This window comes from Labrus mixtus, chromosome 10, assembly GCF_963584025.1.
Source record: "Labrus mixtus chromosome 10, fLabMix1.1, whole genome shotgun sequence".
In the NCBI taxonomy this organism is placed as follows: Eukaryota; Metazoa; Chordata; class Actinopteri; order Labriformes; family Labridae; genus Labrus; species Labrus mixtus.
In genome coordinates, this window is record NC_083621.1 from 8,886,304 (window position 1) to 8,907,189 (window position 20,886).

At 40.3% G+C, this 20,886-nt stretch overlaps 1 protein-coding gene across 3 annotated transcripts in view; it reads right to left on the minus strand.

The window, feature by feature from the left end:
• mid2 (midline 2) overlaps positions 1-20,886 on the minus strand; it is a 131,706-nt gene that overhangs the window by 65,962 nt on the left and 44,858 nt on the right. The window contains exon 1 of one of the 3 annotated variants that reach the window (XM_061047974.1): positions 19,607-20,601. The exons of 1 other annotated variant lie outside the window; for it this stretch is intronic. The gene's annotated coding sequence lies outside the window, so the exon portion shown is untranslated. Of the gene's footprint in view, positions 1-19,606; positions 20,602-20,886 lie in introns of those variants that run through there. One more of the 3 variants, XM_061047976.1, reaches the window with a different exon arrangement.

Here is a 20,886-nt window from a genome sequence, read left to right on the forward strand (position 1 = left end):
ATCGGCCCTGATTTTCTCAATTGGTGTTTTTATTTTTATTTGATTTTAATTATTTACATCGGAAAGTCTTTGTCTTTCCTCATCAAGTTGGTACCTCTGAATCACAAAGGCCACCAAAGCAACTGTCAACAGACTATTATTTTCGTGGTTGGAAATACACAGTTGTATAAAGTAGTACATATTACAAAAGCAATACACACACACACACACCAGGTAGACAGAATGCAAAAATGTGTTTGCCAGCGGTCCAGATCCAGTCAAGTTGTAGAAGTAGTCTGACTGGTGGGTCTGAATGAATGATTTATTCAACAAAAGGGAACTACTTTCTTTTTACCTCAATATGCTGCTTGTACTTGAATTGCTGTGATCGTCTTTGGCACTTAAGTCTGGCGCCTGGTGCCTGTGACTGCCATGCTGATATTCAGTTCAACATCATTCCCTCATTCCTGAAATTATGGTCTGTCAAAGCTTGATTTCACTTTTTCGACCTGCCTATGTCCACTAGACAGTATAGAAGCCACAAAGATAGAGTCAGAGAGAGTCTTTAATCTTTGCATCATTTTCTGTGGGGAAAGATGTGAGAAAAATGGCCTTCCCATTTTTCAAGAACCCATGTGGAATTTTTTAACTCACTTGTCTCTAATACAACCAAAACTTAGCATTTTGAGCCTACTACCACATTTGACATAAAACATTCTACCTGTTTGACCTGAAACAATCTCAATATTTAAATATTGAGCTTAATATTACTGAAAACACAATTTATAACATAACATACTATGTATTTTATGTTTTGAAGCTGCAATGTGTTTTTTTCCTCAATAGGATAAGCATGACTCTGAATAGAGAAAACAATTCACAATCACAACTTGTCAAAACACAATGCTGATGTGTGGCATTGTCCTCGAACTGAATGTCTGAAATTCAGTTACTCATATAAAAATATATTAAGTCAGCTCTGCCATCCACAGAGCAGTGTGACTATATCATGGGGTGTGACACTCTCATGACTTGGTGTAAATTCAGCTGCACTGAGAAGGAAGCACTATTCAGAAGCTCAAAAACTTGCCAAGGACATGTTGAAGACGGGAGTGTATGAAGACAGAAACAGAGCTCAAAGGCTCAAACTCATTTGCACGAACAAAAGTCTCCTCCCTTCTGCTGCAGATTAAACCAGGCCTCGACACTGAGCTGTGTTCAAAGCAAACATGATTTGAGCAGCGCCTAAGTGCTCGAGAAAGGCACTCAACTGAAGAAAGTAGTTATATACATGCAGCTGCATTGTTACAAAATTCATTATCAGGAAAAGAAATAAATAACTGCTCGCAGCCAATCATGCAGATATTATGCTGATAAAAGACAACAGGCACCACATTAGTGTGCAAGTAACCGCGTGTGCGTTAGTCAGGTACGTTATACTCATCTATTAGAAAGCTGTGTGTTTTCTCTCACATGCACATAATGACCTTCTCCCACATTCACCTTGGCTTCTATTTATCAGATGCCTTATGCGGTTGTTATCATACCGCCTGGATATGTAAGGGGTAAACAGGGAGAGAGAGAATCCACAGAGCATTGTGCTTCATCACACCAACAATAGGTCTCATCTGTCTACACTTTATCAGAGAGGGGGAGAAAAAACGGATACGACCAGAGACAGGATGTAGAGGGAGTGTGATGAAGGGAGGCAAAGACAACCTCCAGGACCTTTTGATGACAATCAAGGCCACTGGCTTCACAGCGTGTAGATAAAATCTATACAGGAAGGAGTCTCTGTCGGTTTATCTGTATTACTGTCTTTGCCTGGCTAGAGAGCTGCTCATCTGATCAGCCTTAAAAATGGTGGATGAATTGCAAAGAAATCACTTCAATCAGGGAGGAAGGTGTGGGTGAGAAATACATTGACTACATAAAAATACTTCTTCATATCACACTGTTTTGAAAATACACTTTGTAAAGGTATCCAATTAAATGTCGTTGAAGAAGGCCATGTCAGAGAGATCTATATTTCCACAAGGTCACCGAGAGCAGCTGTAGGCCGAGTGGTTCCATATGACTGCTGTTTCAGGGCCAACATATGTCAACAGCAGGAAACAAGGCACACATTCATTAAGCGCCTCAGGATACACATTGATTCAAGATCGTAGGGTCATTGTACACCCATGTTCACCTCGCTCAGGAATCAGGTAAAATTCATGAAACAACATGTCTTTCTATCACCAGCATACATACTCAGAGGAAGACGAAAATGAACGCCAATAAAACCACTGTTTTTCAACTGCAATGATTTTATACACAGCCACTCTCTTCATCTGTGTTTGACAAAATAAAACAAAGGAAGTCACAGAAATCCCTACGTCGCTTCCCTTCTCACAGATATAAACAAAAAGTGATCACGGCAAATATGCTGTGGGATTAAACATTTGTAAGTATCTTAACACACAAATGCCAAGATTCACGAGTTTATGTTTGTATTTGTCATTATTATGAATTATGTAAAATATGCAATTGTAAACAAGCATCTATACATACAAAGAACAAACCTCAATGATCAAATCCATCATATCCACAGAGGCATGAACAGGGTCTTTATCCAGGATTGGTGCAACAGTCAGATTTAAATGACTGAATCAGTCTCACTCTATTTCCTGCCACTGAGCTGCTTGTGTTGATGTTAATGTGACTGTGTCTAACAGAGCATGGTGTTATAATTACCATCAAGCCTTAACACACCATCAACAGGTCCATTAAGCTTTAGCTGTGTCACTCTGGGGAAGCAGAGCCGTCCACGATAGAAGCCATTTAGCGAGCTAATCACTAGCTTCATGGTAAAGGCGTTTCTTCAGCAGACACAGACATAAAAAAACCAAAAAAAAAACCATACACATTTAAGCAAGAGCCGCACATTTATTGTACAAGTTCTTTCTCATCTGTCTCTTCCAATACCGGTCTCATTTGGGTGTAATGTCCCATCTGGACAGAACAGCTTGAGCTGTTGCTTGATGATAAACAAACAAACGTGCACATTACAGTGAGACACACACACACACACACACACACACACACACACACACACACACACACACACACACACACACAAGTGTGTAAGTTTATCTTGCTCTTCAGTTTATTGCGCGGTTCCTTGAGTTTGATGTCTCAGGCAGAACTTTTTCCAAGATGGATGAAAAACTGGGACATAATCAATGATTCATTTATTTGTGTGTAGTAGAGGGGCTACATTAATAATTGTTCTTATCACTCGCATACACTCAAACCAGTCTGTGAAACTACTTGCTCCAAACTTTTGTGAGTTATAAAACTTGAGGGGCAGAAATCCAAGAGCTGAATGTGTACCTTTAATTTTGAATTTCCCTCAGGATCAATACAGTATCTATCTATCTATCTGTCTGTCTATCGGCTCTGACTTTCACAAATAACAGATTATAAAAGATAACATAATGATATCATGCATATGATCCTATTAAGTCTAAAAAAATGTAGAATGTAGTAAATTACTAAAAAAGAAAAGAAAATAGAGAAGGAAGGAATCAGCACATGTTTTTTGTTGTGACAGCATTTGAATCCTATGTGCAAAGTTAATTTGTGCTCCTAATGGTTCCAATGTGGCAGTCGATGATGCTTCATAACCAGTTTAAGAGACATGACCTGGAGAATTCCACAATATAACAAAAAACAATGATGTCCCAATTTATGTTATTTGGTCAAGTTGCGGACATGTAAACAATAAAAGAGGCAGATTTTAAAGTGCATTTACTGTCCCCTGGGTGTGTGGTTGCATGTGTACCAATTCACTCAGTTGATGCATGCGTCAGTCAGGAGAAAAGGCTTTCATGGAACAAAGATTATTATCCTTGTGTAAACAATCCACTTGTAAAATCCGAATTGCTCTCCTGTGAATTTTAGACACACAGCTGCAGCCCCAGCTCAAAAAGGGGGATTTAAAGGGACACTCGATGTTGTTGGGAGGGAGAGGCAACGGTTGCAAACGTATCACCAATCCTTAAAGCTCTAAACCAAAGACACTGCTGCAGTTTTATTTATTCATTATTTTCTCTTAAAAATATTGCATTCATTATAGCTAGTTGTTGACCCTCAATTATACATTTTATTTGTAGCCTTCTCATACAGTAATTTCCCCCCTTGGAATTGTAAAATATCCAGTCTAAAGAAATTAAATCCAAAGAAAACAAACAAACATGCACAAGAAAACCTTGGCTGGTCAAGATACTAACCATTCTGTAAAATACCCTGACGGGGGCCCTGATGGCCTAGTGGTTTAGGTTGCACCCCTTGTACGGAGGCTCCTCCAAGCAGGCGGCCCGGGTTAGAGTCAAACCTGTGGCTCCTTTCCCCGCATGTCATTCCCCACTCTCTCTCTCCGTATTTCCCACTCAGTCCACTGTTCTATCTGAATAAAGGCATAAAAAGGCCCAAAAATAAACTTTAGAAAAACAAATCTTAATACTGTGGAATTAGATTGAAAAAAAAAAAAGCATTTCACTTCAAACACAAAAAGAACATGCTGAGGTGCAACCAGAGCCAGATGTTACACATATATCAAAAAGACGTGTTCCCTGGGTGGAAAGCAGAAGAAAAGATTACTTCCAGGAAACGCTTTGCTTCGGTGCAAAGTAGATTATGCGGGTATTAACAAGCACATGCGTGCATCCATATATCCATATGCTCAACCCTGTCCTGAAAAAACACTTCCCAGTACAGAAGACAAACAATGACTTGTGCTTTTAGCCCTTAGACTGAATCTCAACACAGAGAATCTATAATGAATATGCAATTTTTATTCTATATCTGCCACCCATCATCCTCCTGGACCCCAACCAAATACCTCCATTTAAACTCCCAGTATACTTCCTTATCCCTGAAGTGTATCTGGAATCTTTCAATCGGACTGGAAGCTGTCAATCAAAGCTTATCACAGGGAAGGACGAGGAGAAGAAAATCACATAGTTGCGCTTTAAAGGCTTTTGAGAGAAAGACAGTATCAGGGATCAGTGGTCTTTATTTTAAGGAGGTGTGGAAAACATACCTTGAGAAACTGCCATATTAAATCTACAGAAATACTTGTTACTCTTCTAAATGAGAAAATGAACCCACTTAAAGGGAAGTAAAAAAAGAAAAATGTAAACATAGTTTTAATTGATTAGTAATTAGAGTTACAGAGAGTGGTGCATTTTGAACTGTGTAATGATTCACTGCAGAAAATGGAAAAATTTGATAACTGCAAACTGTGGAGTACTTTGATAAAAGTATGGCTGGACAAATAGGGAAATGTTTATTTCGTTTCGTGTCGAGAGTAAGTATTACATTACTAATACAAACCCAGGAGTTGTAATTATGATTTGGCCTCTATGTCAAGTTGTTTCCAAAGTCTGGCTCACTTCTTGAGGACTTGTGCTAAAAGTCACTTCCTTGAGTATCAGTTATTGTCGGTCACATCACAGTGATGAGAATAGAGCCAAACTGTGACCGCCCACCTTTTCCGCTGCCCTTTTTCAGGAAATGAATGTCCCTATTCAAATCCTCCATTGACAACCAACTACCTCAATAATCGTGACAACAAAACATTTTATTCGGCACAAAAATATGATTTGAGAATGGAGAAAAAGGCAAAGGTACATGATGGTCTATATTCTTTCCTGAGTCAAGGAACTACCCATCCCACAAAGCACTGCAAATGATACTGCTTCTTCTTTAATGTAACTGTTTAGATAGTGTTTCAATACTCTTTATAGAAGTGTTTTAATATCTCATAGTTTGTGTTGTGTTTATAAATTATATTCACTGTGGCATTACAAGGTTATCAGTACAATTCCTGTAAGCTACCTAACTAGCTATTCTGCTAGCAAAACTATCCATTCAAATACAGCACTGGGGCAGGAAACATTTCGATGGAAACAGTCAGTACCACCAATCAGAGACGTCGATGTGCCACTCTATGATCGTGGAGAGTGTAGTGTCTTTTCCTCCAGAGATCACAGATAAACAATGTTTCTCTTAAAACAAGGTTAATACCTTACAAAGTTGTGTCTGCTACAGGAGTATATACCAGCATTTACACACCTATAGTTTTTACACGTTATGTATTAATCAGTGATCTACAGTAAGTAAGTAATGCAAAGCAAAATGTTACATCTTTGGATCGAGTGAAATAACAGTTTTTCCTGTTAAACTTTACGATAAGCTAAGGAAGACTTCTAGCTGTCACTTAAGGGATATGAGCGTGGTATTAAGCTTCTTAACCAGTTTGCAAGGCAAAGAAAGAAATTTTCCAAAAATGACATGTTCTGTGTGAATAATAAAACCACACAAAAGGCTCACAGTACAAGACTTGTTTGCTAGGTGTCTGCTATAGGCCAGCTGTATTCATGCTAGCTATCAGGTTCATTGTCCTGGGTGGTGTTGGGCTAGGTAACATGCTTACAAACTCTGTCTGACCTCAATCTTCAGTGGACCTGTTCTGCTTGGACAATCACAAAAATAGGCAAAATTTTAATGACGCTAATAACAAATAAAAGTATTTTATTTTCTGTTAGCTTGTTATGTGAAACACAATAAAAACCTGCCTGGAAGAAAAGAGCAATTTAACGCTCAACATTTTTATGGACCGCGGAAAAAAATGTTCATGGCACAACAAGATAGTGGTCACTCTGCCTTGCAGTCTGTTTTTCTAAATCAGAAAGCCTTCATTCAGTACTTTTTGAGGTAGCTAAATACCAAACTGGAGAAAACACATCTCTGCACAGTGAATGGCTAGCCTGTTTATGGGATGTTTGCAAATCAGACCTTCACACACTTTAGCCCAGTATACTAATAAAGGGTTCTCACATTGAAAGGAAAAATAAAAACACCCTTTTGCAAAACTACTCTATGAATACTTTCGTTTGTGACCCTGTTAGCAAACATAACTCTTAAGCTGAGGCAAACATGGAATTTAACCTAATCACTTTAGCTGAGCATTTAAATCTGAAAGAAACAGGACATTGTTGAGTAGATTGAGTGCAATTCAGTTGCATTAGTGGATTGGATTGCTGACATTTTTAGGAAGGCAATTTATTGGAGCAACAGGGGATAAAAATACCCACAGGCATTGGACACGTCAGAACCAGGTACTGCTGAAATTTACCAGATATCAAGAGACTGCTGATTTTCACTGCTCTGGATTTGGAAAAAGGAAGTGGGATAGCCCCAAAACGGAGAGCCCTGCAGCTGACCAGGCCACAACAAACTGTACATATGATTATATAAGTGGGAACAAGAAGGAAATTAAACTTGTTGTGTGACATTTCCTTGCTGCTTTTGACAGGAGCCATGTGTCTCAGTACAGCATGGGAGAAAAGAATGCTTCTTAGCATGTGAGAAACTGGCCAGGGCTCCTTTGGCCATCCTTTTTATACTTAATTTTTCCCCTTCATCTTTTTCCTCACCTCCTCTGGCACAATCTTTACTCTCTCGCCGTCTATCTCTTCCTGCCTCTCTCTCTCTTTCTCTCTGCAGCAGGCCTCTGAGCGGGCTGGTTTCACCAAACATGTGATTCCTATTCATAGAATATAAACAGTAATGCAGCCAAGCCGGTGTTTCCATTTCACATTCAGTGCAGCTGAGCAGGCGGGGTTAAGCTTAACCCTCTCACTGCTACACTGGAGGCCGCTTATATCAAAAAATATGATTGAAAATAAGTCTTCAGTTTTAAGTTCAATATGAAACATTTCAAAGATTTACACTCCTTGCCTCCCTGATCTTTGTCTTATAAGGAGTAGAAAAATGTAAAACATCACCGCTGATGCCATAACTTCATTATTATATAAATGTACGAAATTATTGATTTTATAGCTGCTTGCAAGAGTTCAATGAAGGTACATTTCACATTTCGAAAATATTTCCACAAGAAAGGCCCTTCAATCACTTGCCATCAAGCTTCTGACAGGCTTCAAGGTCAGCCTTTCTCTCGTCCAGCACATCAGTGGACTTAAGTTAGTGTCCCCATTCCCTGGGTACCAGTGTCACCTCTCAATGGGGTAAAAATATGGGCAGGGACTCTGGAGAGATATGCTACAAAAACGTTGACAACAGAAACACAGACTAACTCTGGCAGTCTGTGGTCAACGGGCTATATGCTCCATGAAGGAGCGATAGGCGTAATAAGTAAGTAACTCTGGAGAGAAGTTAACTCAATTCCTCTCACTCTGCCTCATTGGATTTCCTGGAAACTATTATGTCACAGTGCGAGACAATGTGCCTGAATACAGGGAACTAGTAGTGCTGATTTAGACATTGGATGTCATCCAAAGTAAATTTGCAACTGATATCATTTATATGTAAATGTATCCATGAAAAAATACCTTTTTTCAAATTTTAATATAAAAAACACTACAATTTAATTCCCAACTAAAAATCCAATGATACAACACTCATAATACAAACAAGAAGGTAAGAAAAATCATGAAAAGTTTATTCTCAGACATTTTAATGCAAGGACGTGGGCTGACCTTTACAGAATCAGTATAAAGTTTAAACACAAGTCGACTGATTATGGGTCCTTGATTCTTTACCTTTTTTTCCCCTTCAAACCTGATTTGAAAATTTGGTGCCATAGGTGTTTTAAAAATGCCTTGAGAAAGAATCTTGAGGTGAGCATCATAAACTTCTGACTACAATTATTTAAATTAGATTTTTCTGCCACTATGCCCCATTTCTATACACAATGAGTTGTGTTTCTGCATTAAAGAAATGGGTTTGTTCCTTTCCTAACTTTCTAACTAAAACCACTATGTGTTTTGTCTGCTCCCATGCCGGTATGAATCAAAGTATTGCAGACCAACATGACTCTGCACACATGTCACTGTGTGCTCTCTTACACCCACCCTCTTTTTCACAGTTCTATTTGTTCCCCATATTCTCCTCTCTGCCTGTCAGCAGTGCTGATGAGTGCTTTATTGTGTGAAGGACATTTGCTGATGCAAGACACTGAAAATAAAATAAACAATCCATTTTCGTCAGGCACAAGGCCGAGCCAGACTTGCTAATTGGTTTAATACATTTAAACATGAAAGCAGAATGAAATGAGATTTTCACAGGGTTGTGACAGTGAGTAGAACACACCTCCTCACTTTCACCCTCCACTTAATACTTCTGCTTGTTACAGCTTGGCAGCCAGTGGGTAATAAAGTTAATACTGTCAGACGTCGTCTCATCAGCTCACTCAGGCTCTTTTGCAGCGGTGGAGAGCCTTATCGAGCTTCTGCACAACACTGGGAAGCAACCGTTCCCCTGCCACAATTCATAATGCTTCCATTATTCATGTGCATTTGCCCAGGTGAGAACAAATCTGGGATCAGAAGCTGGCAGAACAGCTTATTAGATATTTAGACAGAGCTGAGCATGTTGGAGGGAGGACAGAATGAAGCTTACGCTAACTGTCAACAAATATCATCAGTATGCAGGCCTCAAGCTCAATGGTGGATGAACATGGGTCATGAGCTGTTGACCTTATAAATCAGGCTAATCGATAAGACTGTGATCAAGTGGACACAATTACTTTGCTTAAATATTTTCTTTCTCTTGCATGCTAATAGGAGCAGAACAAGGTGGATCCAGAATCATACATTTGTTTTAGAAATAACCAGATAGGCAATATTTTATACATTTAAAAAAGTCAGTTGAACTTGACTCACGGGTGTGGACTCGGATATTCACCTTTAAGACCAAGTACAATTGATTCTGTAGTATTTTCTCTGACTAAGGTCTGACAAGCTTTACACATTCTAATATTTCGGAACAAAATGATTTCCCTGCATGAATTCATGAATCTAAAGGGACATTAAGTAAAAATGATGGGGTGGAAAAGCACACTCTGCAGAACTTGAGAAATCCATTGTTTTGGCTTGCAGACAAACCAGCTTGTATTGACAGTTGACACCAATTCAGCTTCAATTTTTCTATATTTTCATCTGTGTGTGTGTGTGTGTGTGTGTGCACGAGAGCATGGCAAGTTAATGGCTTACCTTTTACTGGTATTTTCCATATATATGCAAATTGACTTTGCATTGCGTGAAAAAGCAATCTACGCAACCACATAAACAGCACTTTCAGCTCCTGAAAAGAGGTTCTTTTCTGTGGGAAATTGCATTCCCGGCCTCTGTACACTTACATTAGACTGGAAAAGACTGCCAAGAAAACAATCGCTTGATGTAAAAAGATTTACGGTATATTCCTGAAAAGTTTGCCCATTGTTAAAAAGAGCTGACGACTTTGAATGCATCTTATAATAAGCAGGCTAACCGATCCATAAGTCGCTCAGCACTTTATCAGTATAGCTTGCCAAGTTTTATTAGCAACTGATGTTGCCCAAGCTTGTGTTATTGACTGGGGTCAATACAAGGTCTCAAAAAGCATTGACAATTCTGACAACTGGTGTGACAACTGTCCTTATTAACGAACATCACATAGCCTGTGTTGCTAGTTCTCTGTGGCTGATTTGTTGACTTGAACATGACGGGAGTTTGGACATTTTTTTCTCCTCACAGCAGTCATTAAGATGACAGTAAAAATGTTCCAGGTAGAGAAAAACCTACATTCTTGCAACTTGTGTGCACGTGTATGAAGTGATAATAATGGGAAAGGGAAGAAAAGGAGTCCAAGAAAGAGTGTCTTGGTGGTGAATGTGTGTGTCCTTGTGTATTTCTGTGTGCATAGCAGCTGGGGCTCAATCTTTGCAAACTGTCTGCACCGCCTGTCAGCCGGGGGAAATACATTTATACGCCTGATACAAAAGATAGTACAGATGAAAGACTTGTTGGAGTTGTCTCGGCTGAATCATCCGTAACCTCATTACACGTAGTCACAGCAACTAACCTGGTTTTAGGGACGCAATCTCTCCCTCCCTCCCTTTTCAAAATGAGGTGCTGGGGAAAACAGACACAGTGTGGAACGACAAATAAATCGTTGATTCTAGAATTTAAACCCAAGATGGATTTTCCATCCCAGTACGGGTGTGCTCAGTACAGAAGCCGTTACCACCACACCTCAGGCTGCACGTTGTAGGACCATGTGCATGCACTGCATTTATCCAGATGCAAAGGGAACTTTCCTCACAAGCGTTAAATTAAACTGAACTGCACCGAGCTGTCAGGAGTAAGAATAGTCTGCTTGACCAAAAGCCATTAAACACAAGCTTTCCCCGCTCTAAGTACGGCATTCACCTTGGGTCAAACTCTGCACAACATAATACATCTAGGAGGGCCATTTGCCGCTTCCACTGTAGTAGTAGAAGGTGCATTATTAAAGCAGGAGGTGTTTGTGATGTGTTACTAGGCTCTTTAGTTATTCATTATGACCGTGTGTCAGGAAAAAGCAAACGAGAGAGAGAGAGTAAGAGATAAAAAATACAGAAGCATACCAAAGGAGATGAAAGAACATAAGGAGGTTGTGAGAAATCAGCTCAAAAATAGATCACACCCACACCCAGAGAGAGAGAAAAAAAAAACCAAAAAGAGCAATGAGGGAGAGAGAGAGGAGAGGTGAGAGACCTTGCCATCAGTGTGACCCCAGGGAGGGGGTTCCTGTCCTCTATCTCGCCGCCCCGCTCTACAAAGTCAGAGCCTTCTATTTATACAGTCCTGTAATGTTTGGCATTTCCTCCGAGTGAGGAGACTATATGAGCCATTGTTTTCCTTGGCTGCTGTTTGATCACCTCAGTGGGCTCCCTGCGTCCAAATGTCAGTGGCTTGTAGCTCTTATTTGTTCAATTAAATTGTATTTATCGCCAACAAAACAATCATTTGCTCCTTCTTGAAATAGGGAATCTGTTTCAAATCACAATGCAAGAACATAAGAGAGCCTTTTGAGATTGTTTTTCTTTCCTCTATCTGCATTATTAATGTTGACACATGTTGTAGGATGCAGGCAATCGCATTACAACACAACTGTCCAAATGCGGATCAGTGCATGCAGATAGCATGCAGAAACAAAGAAGTCCCCGTCATTTTAGAGCCAAAAAGTTGTTGTAAGATAAGCAGCAGACGACCTCAGTGAGGAAAACACAGGCGGTGTAATATCACAGAAATATGTAAATGTATGCATCCAGAATTCTAATATGAAAGCGTACAGAAAAAACAGGACTACATTTATATGGGCTAAGAGTAGAGTTAGCTCTCACACACTTCTTCAAACATTCTGAATAATGCATCTCTGAACTGAGAAAACAAAAACACACTCACACCCATGCTTCAGCCAACACAAATCAATAGGATGTTTGCGAAACAATAGCTGTCCAACATTGCCGGCTTTTATAAAAATAGGCGCTCCCTTGGGTGCAGTGAAACCAAAGAGAATAATTGTGAAGGTTAACAATGCCCACTGCTATATCAATATTGAACTGAACCGACGGCCTGTAGACAGAAAGAGCTCAACCCCTCAAGAGGTTCATGAGAACTGCTAATCACAGTCAGAGAAGATGGTTAAATTCAACGAGGCAGTTTCTGAGAACTAAATACTTTACACTATAGCCTCCTGCTCGCTCTGACTTATGATTTTATATTTAGCAGAGCATTGTCGGAGAATGTCAGATTCCTGGAGATTGCTGCAATGAGCCAACAAGAGAGTAAAAGAGCTGCTTTTAGAGAGAAGGTGCTCCATAAACATGCCTGCTGGGCAGATGATGAAAGCGTGTAGGCCCATGTGTCTTTACGTGAGCTCACGAGTAAGCCAAGGATATTTTTACCCCTCTTCAACCCTTATGACTTTTAGTTTTTACTCTTAGCTCTGTGTTGTTGTTAACCCTCTCCAGAATCCAACGAACATCCTTGAAGCTCTAAAAACCTTTTTTTCACGCCTCCTCCTGTTTACACCTACCCTCGTGATCCGTCTCTTTAGAGTTATTTCTCATTCTCCGTGCCCAATCCCATTCTTTTTTTTTTTTATAACTACATCCTATCCTCAGCTGGCATTAGTGTGGAGATGTTCATTACAGCAGGTTGCCTCTGTTAAACAGCCTGGAAATAGAGAGTGACTGATATTTATGAAACAATCTTTTAATGCAGTGATGTGTGAAGCAAGCTGCACATTTTACGCTTGTACACACCCGTCTTGTTTTATTTGCCAGAATTTTTCATGTTCAGATGGTGCATTTAAACCTGAAAATCTCTACAAACCTGACAACACCGGAGAACTAACATGCTTTGATGCATAGCTACACAAGTGCACGAAACATATATGCCACTGTGTCACACCACTATTCCCCAGGCAAAGCTCCAAACCTCCGTTACCTCTGTCATCCCACAGAGAGAGGAGATGTGGTGCACTCCACCCAGCAGAGAGGCTTCTGGGGTGGGCAGCATGACAGCAGATCTGGGCCTGATCCCAGGCTGCCGGTGCCAGCAGGTGAGATCATGGGAAACACGTGCATTGCAGCGGGAGCAGACACAGGCAGCTGGCTGTTAACTAGCGTGTTGGGAGGTTGTCTGCCTGCTCAGCTCAGCTGCTGCTGTTAGGAAGGGGTGGGGAAGCTCCTCTTTTTATGTCTGGTTGATTCTTAGGGTTAAGACCCTTACGCTTTGAGGTTTTAAGCGTTTTCAACATATCAGAACAAGAGGACAAGCTCAGGAAACTACTTTTTTTTTACTCATAGTTTGGCAAGGTTAGAATTATTGGCAGTCAAAGTCCAAATCAATTGCTACATTTTACATGAAATGTAACTGATCTCAACTCATAAATAATCTTTAAACTTTCTTGTTCTACAAAAAAAAATCAGTTTTCTCTTCCATCTGAAAAATGTCCTCTCCCGCTACTTTAGACTGACATTCTGACAACATTTAACCACTGTCATCTGATTTAAATATGACTTTTTTTGCCTTCCAACTAAAACTGTGAAAAATACCCTCCACCTCTCCAAATGTTCCCAGTGTGAAAGCAGCATGAAAAATAAAAGATATGTATTTGCGGCCTTTGTATTTGCCCAATTACAAGCAGTCTGGAGAGCTCCCAGCTGAGAAACTTAAAAAATGAAACCATACTCAGTCAAAAACACTAAAACTGCAGCAGGAGCAATGGAAGACGATTAGGTTTTAGCTTCATAGGATTTAAACGAAAACTCATTCTGTGAGATGTAACCCAAACTCTTTGGACATCAAACCTTTACCACAGGGAAACACAGAATGAAATAAGTTAATAAGTGACAATTGGCCTATTTCATTTTTTTTTTTTTAGCATATTTTTGTCCTCATGTGTTTGTAATTAATGGTGGTCTCCTACCACTAAGGGCCCTATCGTACATCTGGAAAATCATTCTGGCGAAGGTCTCTTTCCTATTTTCCACCTGACACATTTGTCAATTTTACAACCAGCACTCACGTTGTTTGAATAGCCAATAAACTTGCGACCCTGTTTGTCACAATGAGCGACACCGACAATCAAGCCCACAGATATTAATATACAGAATATCTATTAACCATTACGCACACATTAGAGAATAATTCCTGGCAGAGAAAATATGTTAACAGCCTGTCTTTATTTGATGTTGAGCTAACAGAACATTAGTCAACATACATCCTGTCAGGGTGTCTTGAGTTTTAATTGATTATTGAGCGTAGGCCTTTATGCCTCATGCGGAAATGTTCACCAAGTCTTTTGATCATTTCATACAGTGTCCTATGATCTGTGTAATAAGCAAAGACTGTAAATATTAATAGAAGGCCGAATGACGTCACCCATCTGTTCCTGCAGGGGGTTTTGGAGTCACATTGATGGTGGTCACCATGCTGGAAATGATCTCTCAACCTAACTTTCAGTCAACTTAACGACAGGCTAACCTTTGAGAGTCTCACAAATGTATTCGATTTCGATTCTTGGGGTAGCGATTCAGAATCTATTTTCGATTCGAAACGATTCTGGATTCCAGATTCCAAGTCTATTATTTAATAAGTTCATACTTCAGGATCTACTCCAGTCATCTGTGAGACTGGCTGAATTTCTTGCTGCTCCATTTGACATTCTACTGAGTAAGAGATCTAGCCTTAGCACTTAGCAGGGAGTGACAAATTAGCCAAAAAAAAAAAATGTTTTTTGAAAGTGGTGAATCTATTTTAAAACTCACAAGATAAGAATCTCCATTTTTACATACAACTATTTTTTACCCTCCTATAGTTGCAAGCCTCTTGACAAACCTTTACATCGCGCCTGTCTTTCAATCAGGTCAGCTACACGCCTTATTGTGAATAACTTTTATCCAAGCTAACTATGCCTCTACGCGAATTTATATCCTAAACAATGGTTCTTATCATATGATCAAGTTCAGACAGAGTACTTAGGATTTTGCTTAGAATGTGTTTTGTATATGAAGGCAATGGGAAATCGATATTCCTTTAGTTGGTCCTGCAGTGAGTTCTTGGTCCGAAGCTTTCTTCCTAAATAGATCCACAATCAATGTTTGCACCTTACACATTTGCAAGCTCAGTTTCTGCTCAGAGCAATGAGTCTGGAAAACATCCACAAAGTATTGATTGAGAATTATAGCAGGTTTTAGCATCTGCTAATTACAGGATTGAGATCAGGTAATGATGGGGGGACAAACACACATTTGGCTTGCAGCCCTCATTGCTTAAATACTGACCAAGATGACGGCAATTAAAGTCTATGATGTCTCCAGCAAGAGCAAATATTTATTGATAGTTGCCAGAGCAATCCTTTCAACTAATGCATGGTAACTTTGAATACCTCATACCATGTAAGCAAAGTGATGTAGGCTGATTTTTAGGCCATGTAGTTTCTGCATACTGTGTTGCACTCCAGATGAGCAGCTTGGTGCAGCTGTTCAGTCCTAGTCTAAACTTAGGTTCAAATAGCAGAAAGGTAAAGCTGAACACCCAAAAATTACACTTTTGTTGTTCTGTTTTTCTGAGGCGGAGAATATGGAACCATGCATGACTTCTCTTTGCTGATCTACATGCAGAGGAAAATCTAACAGGGAGACAGGCTACACGTCTCTTGGCAGGGACCTTCATTGCACTCAGAGCAATGAAGAGATCAAAGGAGTGTGGAGACAAAAACAGGAGGCAATCTGTCACAGCATCCATGCATCCACACTGCGTCTGCATAGACTCCCACACTAACTCCCTTGATCAATTCCATATCACACACAAACTCCTCTATGCGCCACATAAGTAGCCACATTGAGACTGAGTACGTACCTTAAGTAATCAGCACAGCCTTCACTTAACAGAATTTAACCTCCAAACTTATTACAAGTATAAAATTAGAAAAATTAGAAAATTGTTCACACCAACAAATATGAATCATGTCTTTAACAGACTAATATGAATAATATACAGGGTTGCCAGTTATTTCAACCATTTGTGATGCATTGTTGTATTTCTTTTGTATTAAATGATTTGCAACAAGAACAAGTCTTTCCTAAAACAGTGGCTGCTTGGGGCCCAGGAAAGTCTTGTTCCACCTGTTTGACACTTCAGATTATACCTACATTCTTTTTTTGCGTGGTTGCAGTGCTAACCGAAGCCTGTTACAGATTCTCTGTAGATACAAAGTCACAGTTCTGCAAAAGGCACTTATTGGCAGCTGCTTTATACAAATGAAAACAGCGGAAGAGAGCATTTAGTACTGTGATTATGATGACTACGATGCTTCCAGCACATCAGTTTTGTATCGATCAGAATGTCAAAGAGTAAAACTAAATAGACAAATATAAATAATCACATTCCATCCTGCCACAGTAGCATAACACAGAAACATAACAGCATATTTTCACCAAAGCATTCCTCCGCGCATTCTTTGTCAATACAGAAGAAGTCTCCGAGCTCATTTATCGTCTGTATTTGAACAAACAATGAGGCCGAGGGTAAAAACTCAGGAGAGTACTGCTTATTAGCTGGACCTGTCTGCTCTCTCAGATGATTTATCTGAGCCGTTAGGAAGAATTTGTGCAATCGCTGTGGTCTAGAGGTGCTGCAGAATGCTCTGACACTGTGACGAATGGTTAAATATGGAGTAGAGGTCTGTGATTTTAAAACTCCAGGGGTGCAGATTCATTGCCTCTCTTTGTATGTGTGTCAGCTGCATTAAACTGACCACCTCATCTAGCACACACCTCGCAGCAGAACCGACTTCAGATTGTCCGCTTCAAAGTTTAATCAAGGTCAATGGCAGACTTTCAAAACCTTCTTTTTAATGCCACTTGGAATAAGACCCCTCTGAAATGGAGATGAGAAAAGTCCTCTCAGAGCACCGGTCGGCCTAACTGGGTTTCTTTCTGAGCCTCTGAACGGTTGGACTTCATTTAAAAGTATTCAAGGTCTTTTGAGGACTTGGGGAAAGGTGAGGGACAAGATATAAATAATGATCTTATAAATGCTTACAGACCTCTTGATAAATCCGCTAAATGTCACTAAGAACTTAATTTAAAAATGACCAGAGGGCAATCCGATGTGTTTTTCAGACAATCAGAAACATGGGGGGGAAAGAAAGGTCAAAATGAGAGCAAATACATGTCTTTGCCGTCTCATTAACAAGCTTTTATAGTTAGATTGTTGCACTTGCAGGACAAAAAGTGCTAAAAGGACTCAGTGCAGTAATTGTAATAAGTAGTCAAACATTTTCAGGACAGCTTCCGAATTTTGCATAAAGGGAAAGGTTCTGGATACGAGTTAACCCCTTAATGTTGCACCAAGATTGCAATGTCATACCTTAAAAATTAATCTTCTTTCAATGACAACTATAACTGCTAAAAGAAACCAAGATTTAAAATTTTATCTCAATTAATGTTAAATTCACCTCCCTTAAACTATTAGGTTCGATCGAACTGGACAACAATTTTGTTCTTCATCCTTGTGTTTGTCTTGGCGACTAGAATGAACAGGTGAAGCAGACACAACATTTGCGTTTTGCTTTGCAATGTGCCTTGGAGCACTGACAGGGAGCAGCCCCCCCCCCCCCCCCCACACACACACACCACCACCACCACTCTTCAGAGCTAGAGAAGCGAGAAGGACTGGGAGAGCTGGAGAGGATGGAGACAGATGATTGATGCATGGGTATTTGAAGAGAGAGACAAATGAGAGACAGGAAGAGAGGGAAGATGAAAGAAAGAGAGGCCACAGGAAAACAACCCTAAAGATAGACAGTGAGGAAAGAGAATGTATGGCTTTCGGATGTGTAAGTGGCAGCCTGGGGCACTGCCATGTCTGTTTGAGATGGAAGCGTACATGAGTGTGCTGATGTGTAATCGGCCTGATGAGGCACGTTGTCTTATGGTTTGACAGGACATCCCTAAAGGCATTATGGTATAAAAAAGACAGAAATAGGTAAACTACGACAGTGCACTTATAGGATGTGCACATGGCTGACTGGGTTTGAACCCTCGGTCTATATTTTGGCTTTGCTCTAACAGTGAAAGAGTAAAGAAGGACCAAATATACAACAAACATTCCCCGATTTGAGTATAAAAAAAGCAGCAAACTGCTCGGGTTCCTCACAACAAAAGACCTTTGTCGTGAAGGCAACCCTACACATCAGCATACAGAGGCATTCAAAGCAGTCCAACAACAAGCTTATTCGCTCAACTGAGCTCAGCAGGTTCATCACAACATGGGGGAGTTCAATGTTTGGCATTCAGCCACCCATGAGCTGAATTATGTGTACTGACACATCACCGCTCTACTGACAACTCTGTGCATTTCATCGTATTCTGACAGGGCATTCTTTCTGTGGCATTAGCTTACTGCTCCACCCAGCAGCAGATCTGATTTGGATTGAGTGATCATTGCTTCAGAAAGAACATAATGAGATAGGAAAGAGATTGTCTACATCTCTTAAACATGACATGTGCACTTCTGTCAAACTTTAATTACTCAGTGAGACTGCAATCAGAACTGTGAGGAGCGAAAGAATGAATAAACATCTGATTAATAATAATACATTACTGAAAAACTCTAAAGAGGTATACAAATATATATATATATATATATATATATATATATATATATGTATATATATATCTCCCAGGCATATATGGCAGCACAACGTGAATCTGTGCTGAAATCAGTCAGGAAAGCTGTGCGCAGCAGAGGTTACCCAAACTTAGGTCCAGGGTTCCCTGTGGTCTTCTTATGAGAGTTACAGGGGACCTTAGAGAGAAAATGATTTCTCTAATTAATTACACAACAAATATTGTGCCTCCCAGGACACAAGACAGAATGCAGACCCGTTTTCCCACTCTATCGTCAACATTAAATCTATCCTTATATCAGTTTGGGTCCGCTTGTCTGTAGACATGAAAACACACGAGAATCCCTCTTCACACAGCAGACTGTCTAAGTTTAAGCTTAGCCGATACCAGCAGCCGAATTCACGCATTTGTATTCAGTCCATTGAACAAAAAAGCTTACAGAGAACATATCAAGAAGAGCCTAATAAAAACTGAAAATAAATAACCACCGGTTCCAGTTTCAATCCCCGGGCGCCTCTCACCCCTGCGCGTCTGTGCGCTGAACCCCGACACAGACAGACCGAGCCAGACACCTCTGCGCGTAGAGGGGAGGGGTCTCATTCAGTCACCTACCAGCTTTACATGCCGAACACTCTTTTCTTCTGTCATCTTGAAAATAGCCCGAAATTAAGTTGGAAGAAAGGCAGGAAGAAGCTGATACTCTTGATGATTCCGTCTGCCCCTAAAGTGTGATCCAAACGGCGCAGCGCGGCGCAGGGAAAAACAATCAGCCCCGGTATACGTTCAGTGTCAGTCAGCTGGCTGCACTGCTCCGCTGGCGAAAGCTCCCAGGCAAGCGGAATATTCAAGTTTGGAAAAACGAGAGGGAATGAAGCACAGTGAGAGCGAGAGAGAGAGAGGGGGAGCGAGAGAAAGGGGGAGGGAGAGAGAGAGAGAGAGAGAGTAGGCAGACAATCACAGGAAAGCGACTCCTCCTACTCCTACAATACAAAAAAGCAAATCCAGCATATGGGACGCTTCAGAGAACGTTACTCAAACTGTAGCCCAACATCTGTCCCTGTAACGTCATTAACAATTAAGTTAGCAAACGGACTGTACACTGTACTGTTACACTGATATATGTTGGAATCAAACTTGGATATAAGGTCACACAGTGGCCGATTACAACTAGGACTTAATGAATGAAGCTAACTCGTTCCCAAAGGTCAGACTGTGAGGCCATCAGAGGTTTAATTTGCCTTAACAGAGTCAGTTAGAGCCCGTGAAGGCAGCCTTTCCAGTCCGCACAAAGACTGAATTAATCTTAATTTTCTTCTCCTGGAAAATGATGCAACCCTGGGTAATAAAGCCGGCTTCAGACATTGAAAGTCCTGCGTTGCTCATTGCTATCAATAAGTTAAAAAAAATTGAGGAATAATACCATGTCCAATTGAATAGGAAGGCCCTGAAGGCAGCAATTAGAATATTCATAGATTTAAACTTGGGGAGAAGTGGTTTGTAATAATGGTGATATCACATTTTAATTTCCTGGATTAATTACATGGCTATGTGTGTGTGTGTGTGTGTGTGTGTGTGTGTGTGTGTGTTTGAGTTTTCCAACAGAGTTTCTCTATTGTTCATTGTGGCTTCTTTTGCCTATTAAAATTATAACTTGTGTGTTACTCTGTGTGTGTGTGTGTGTGTGTGTGTGTGTGTGTGTGTGTGTGGGTTAATAGTTTTCGGAGAACTTGTCCAGCAGTCTGGCTCCAACATGCTGTCGCTGCTCTGTTAGCCATGCCATGCACCAGCGTGACCTCACACTGCATGTAACACCCTTTCATGTGCATTCCTCTCTGTATTAGGTCCACATGCATTTTTGGGTGCCAACGCACACAGATGTAGGAAACAGTCAG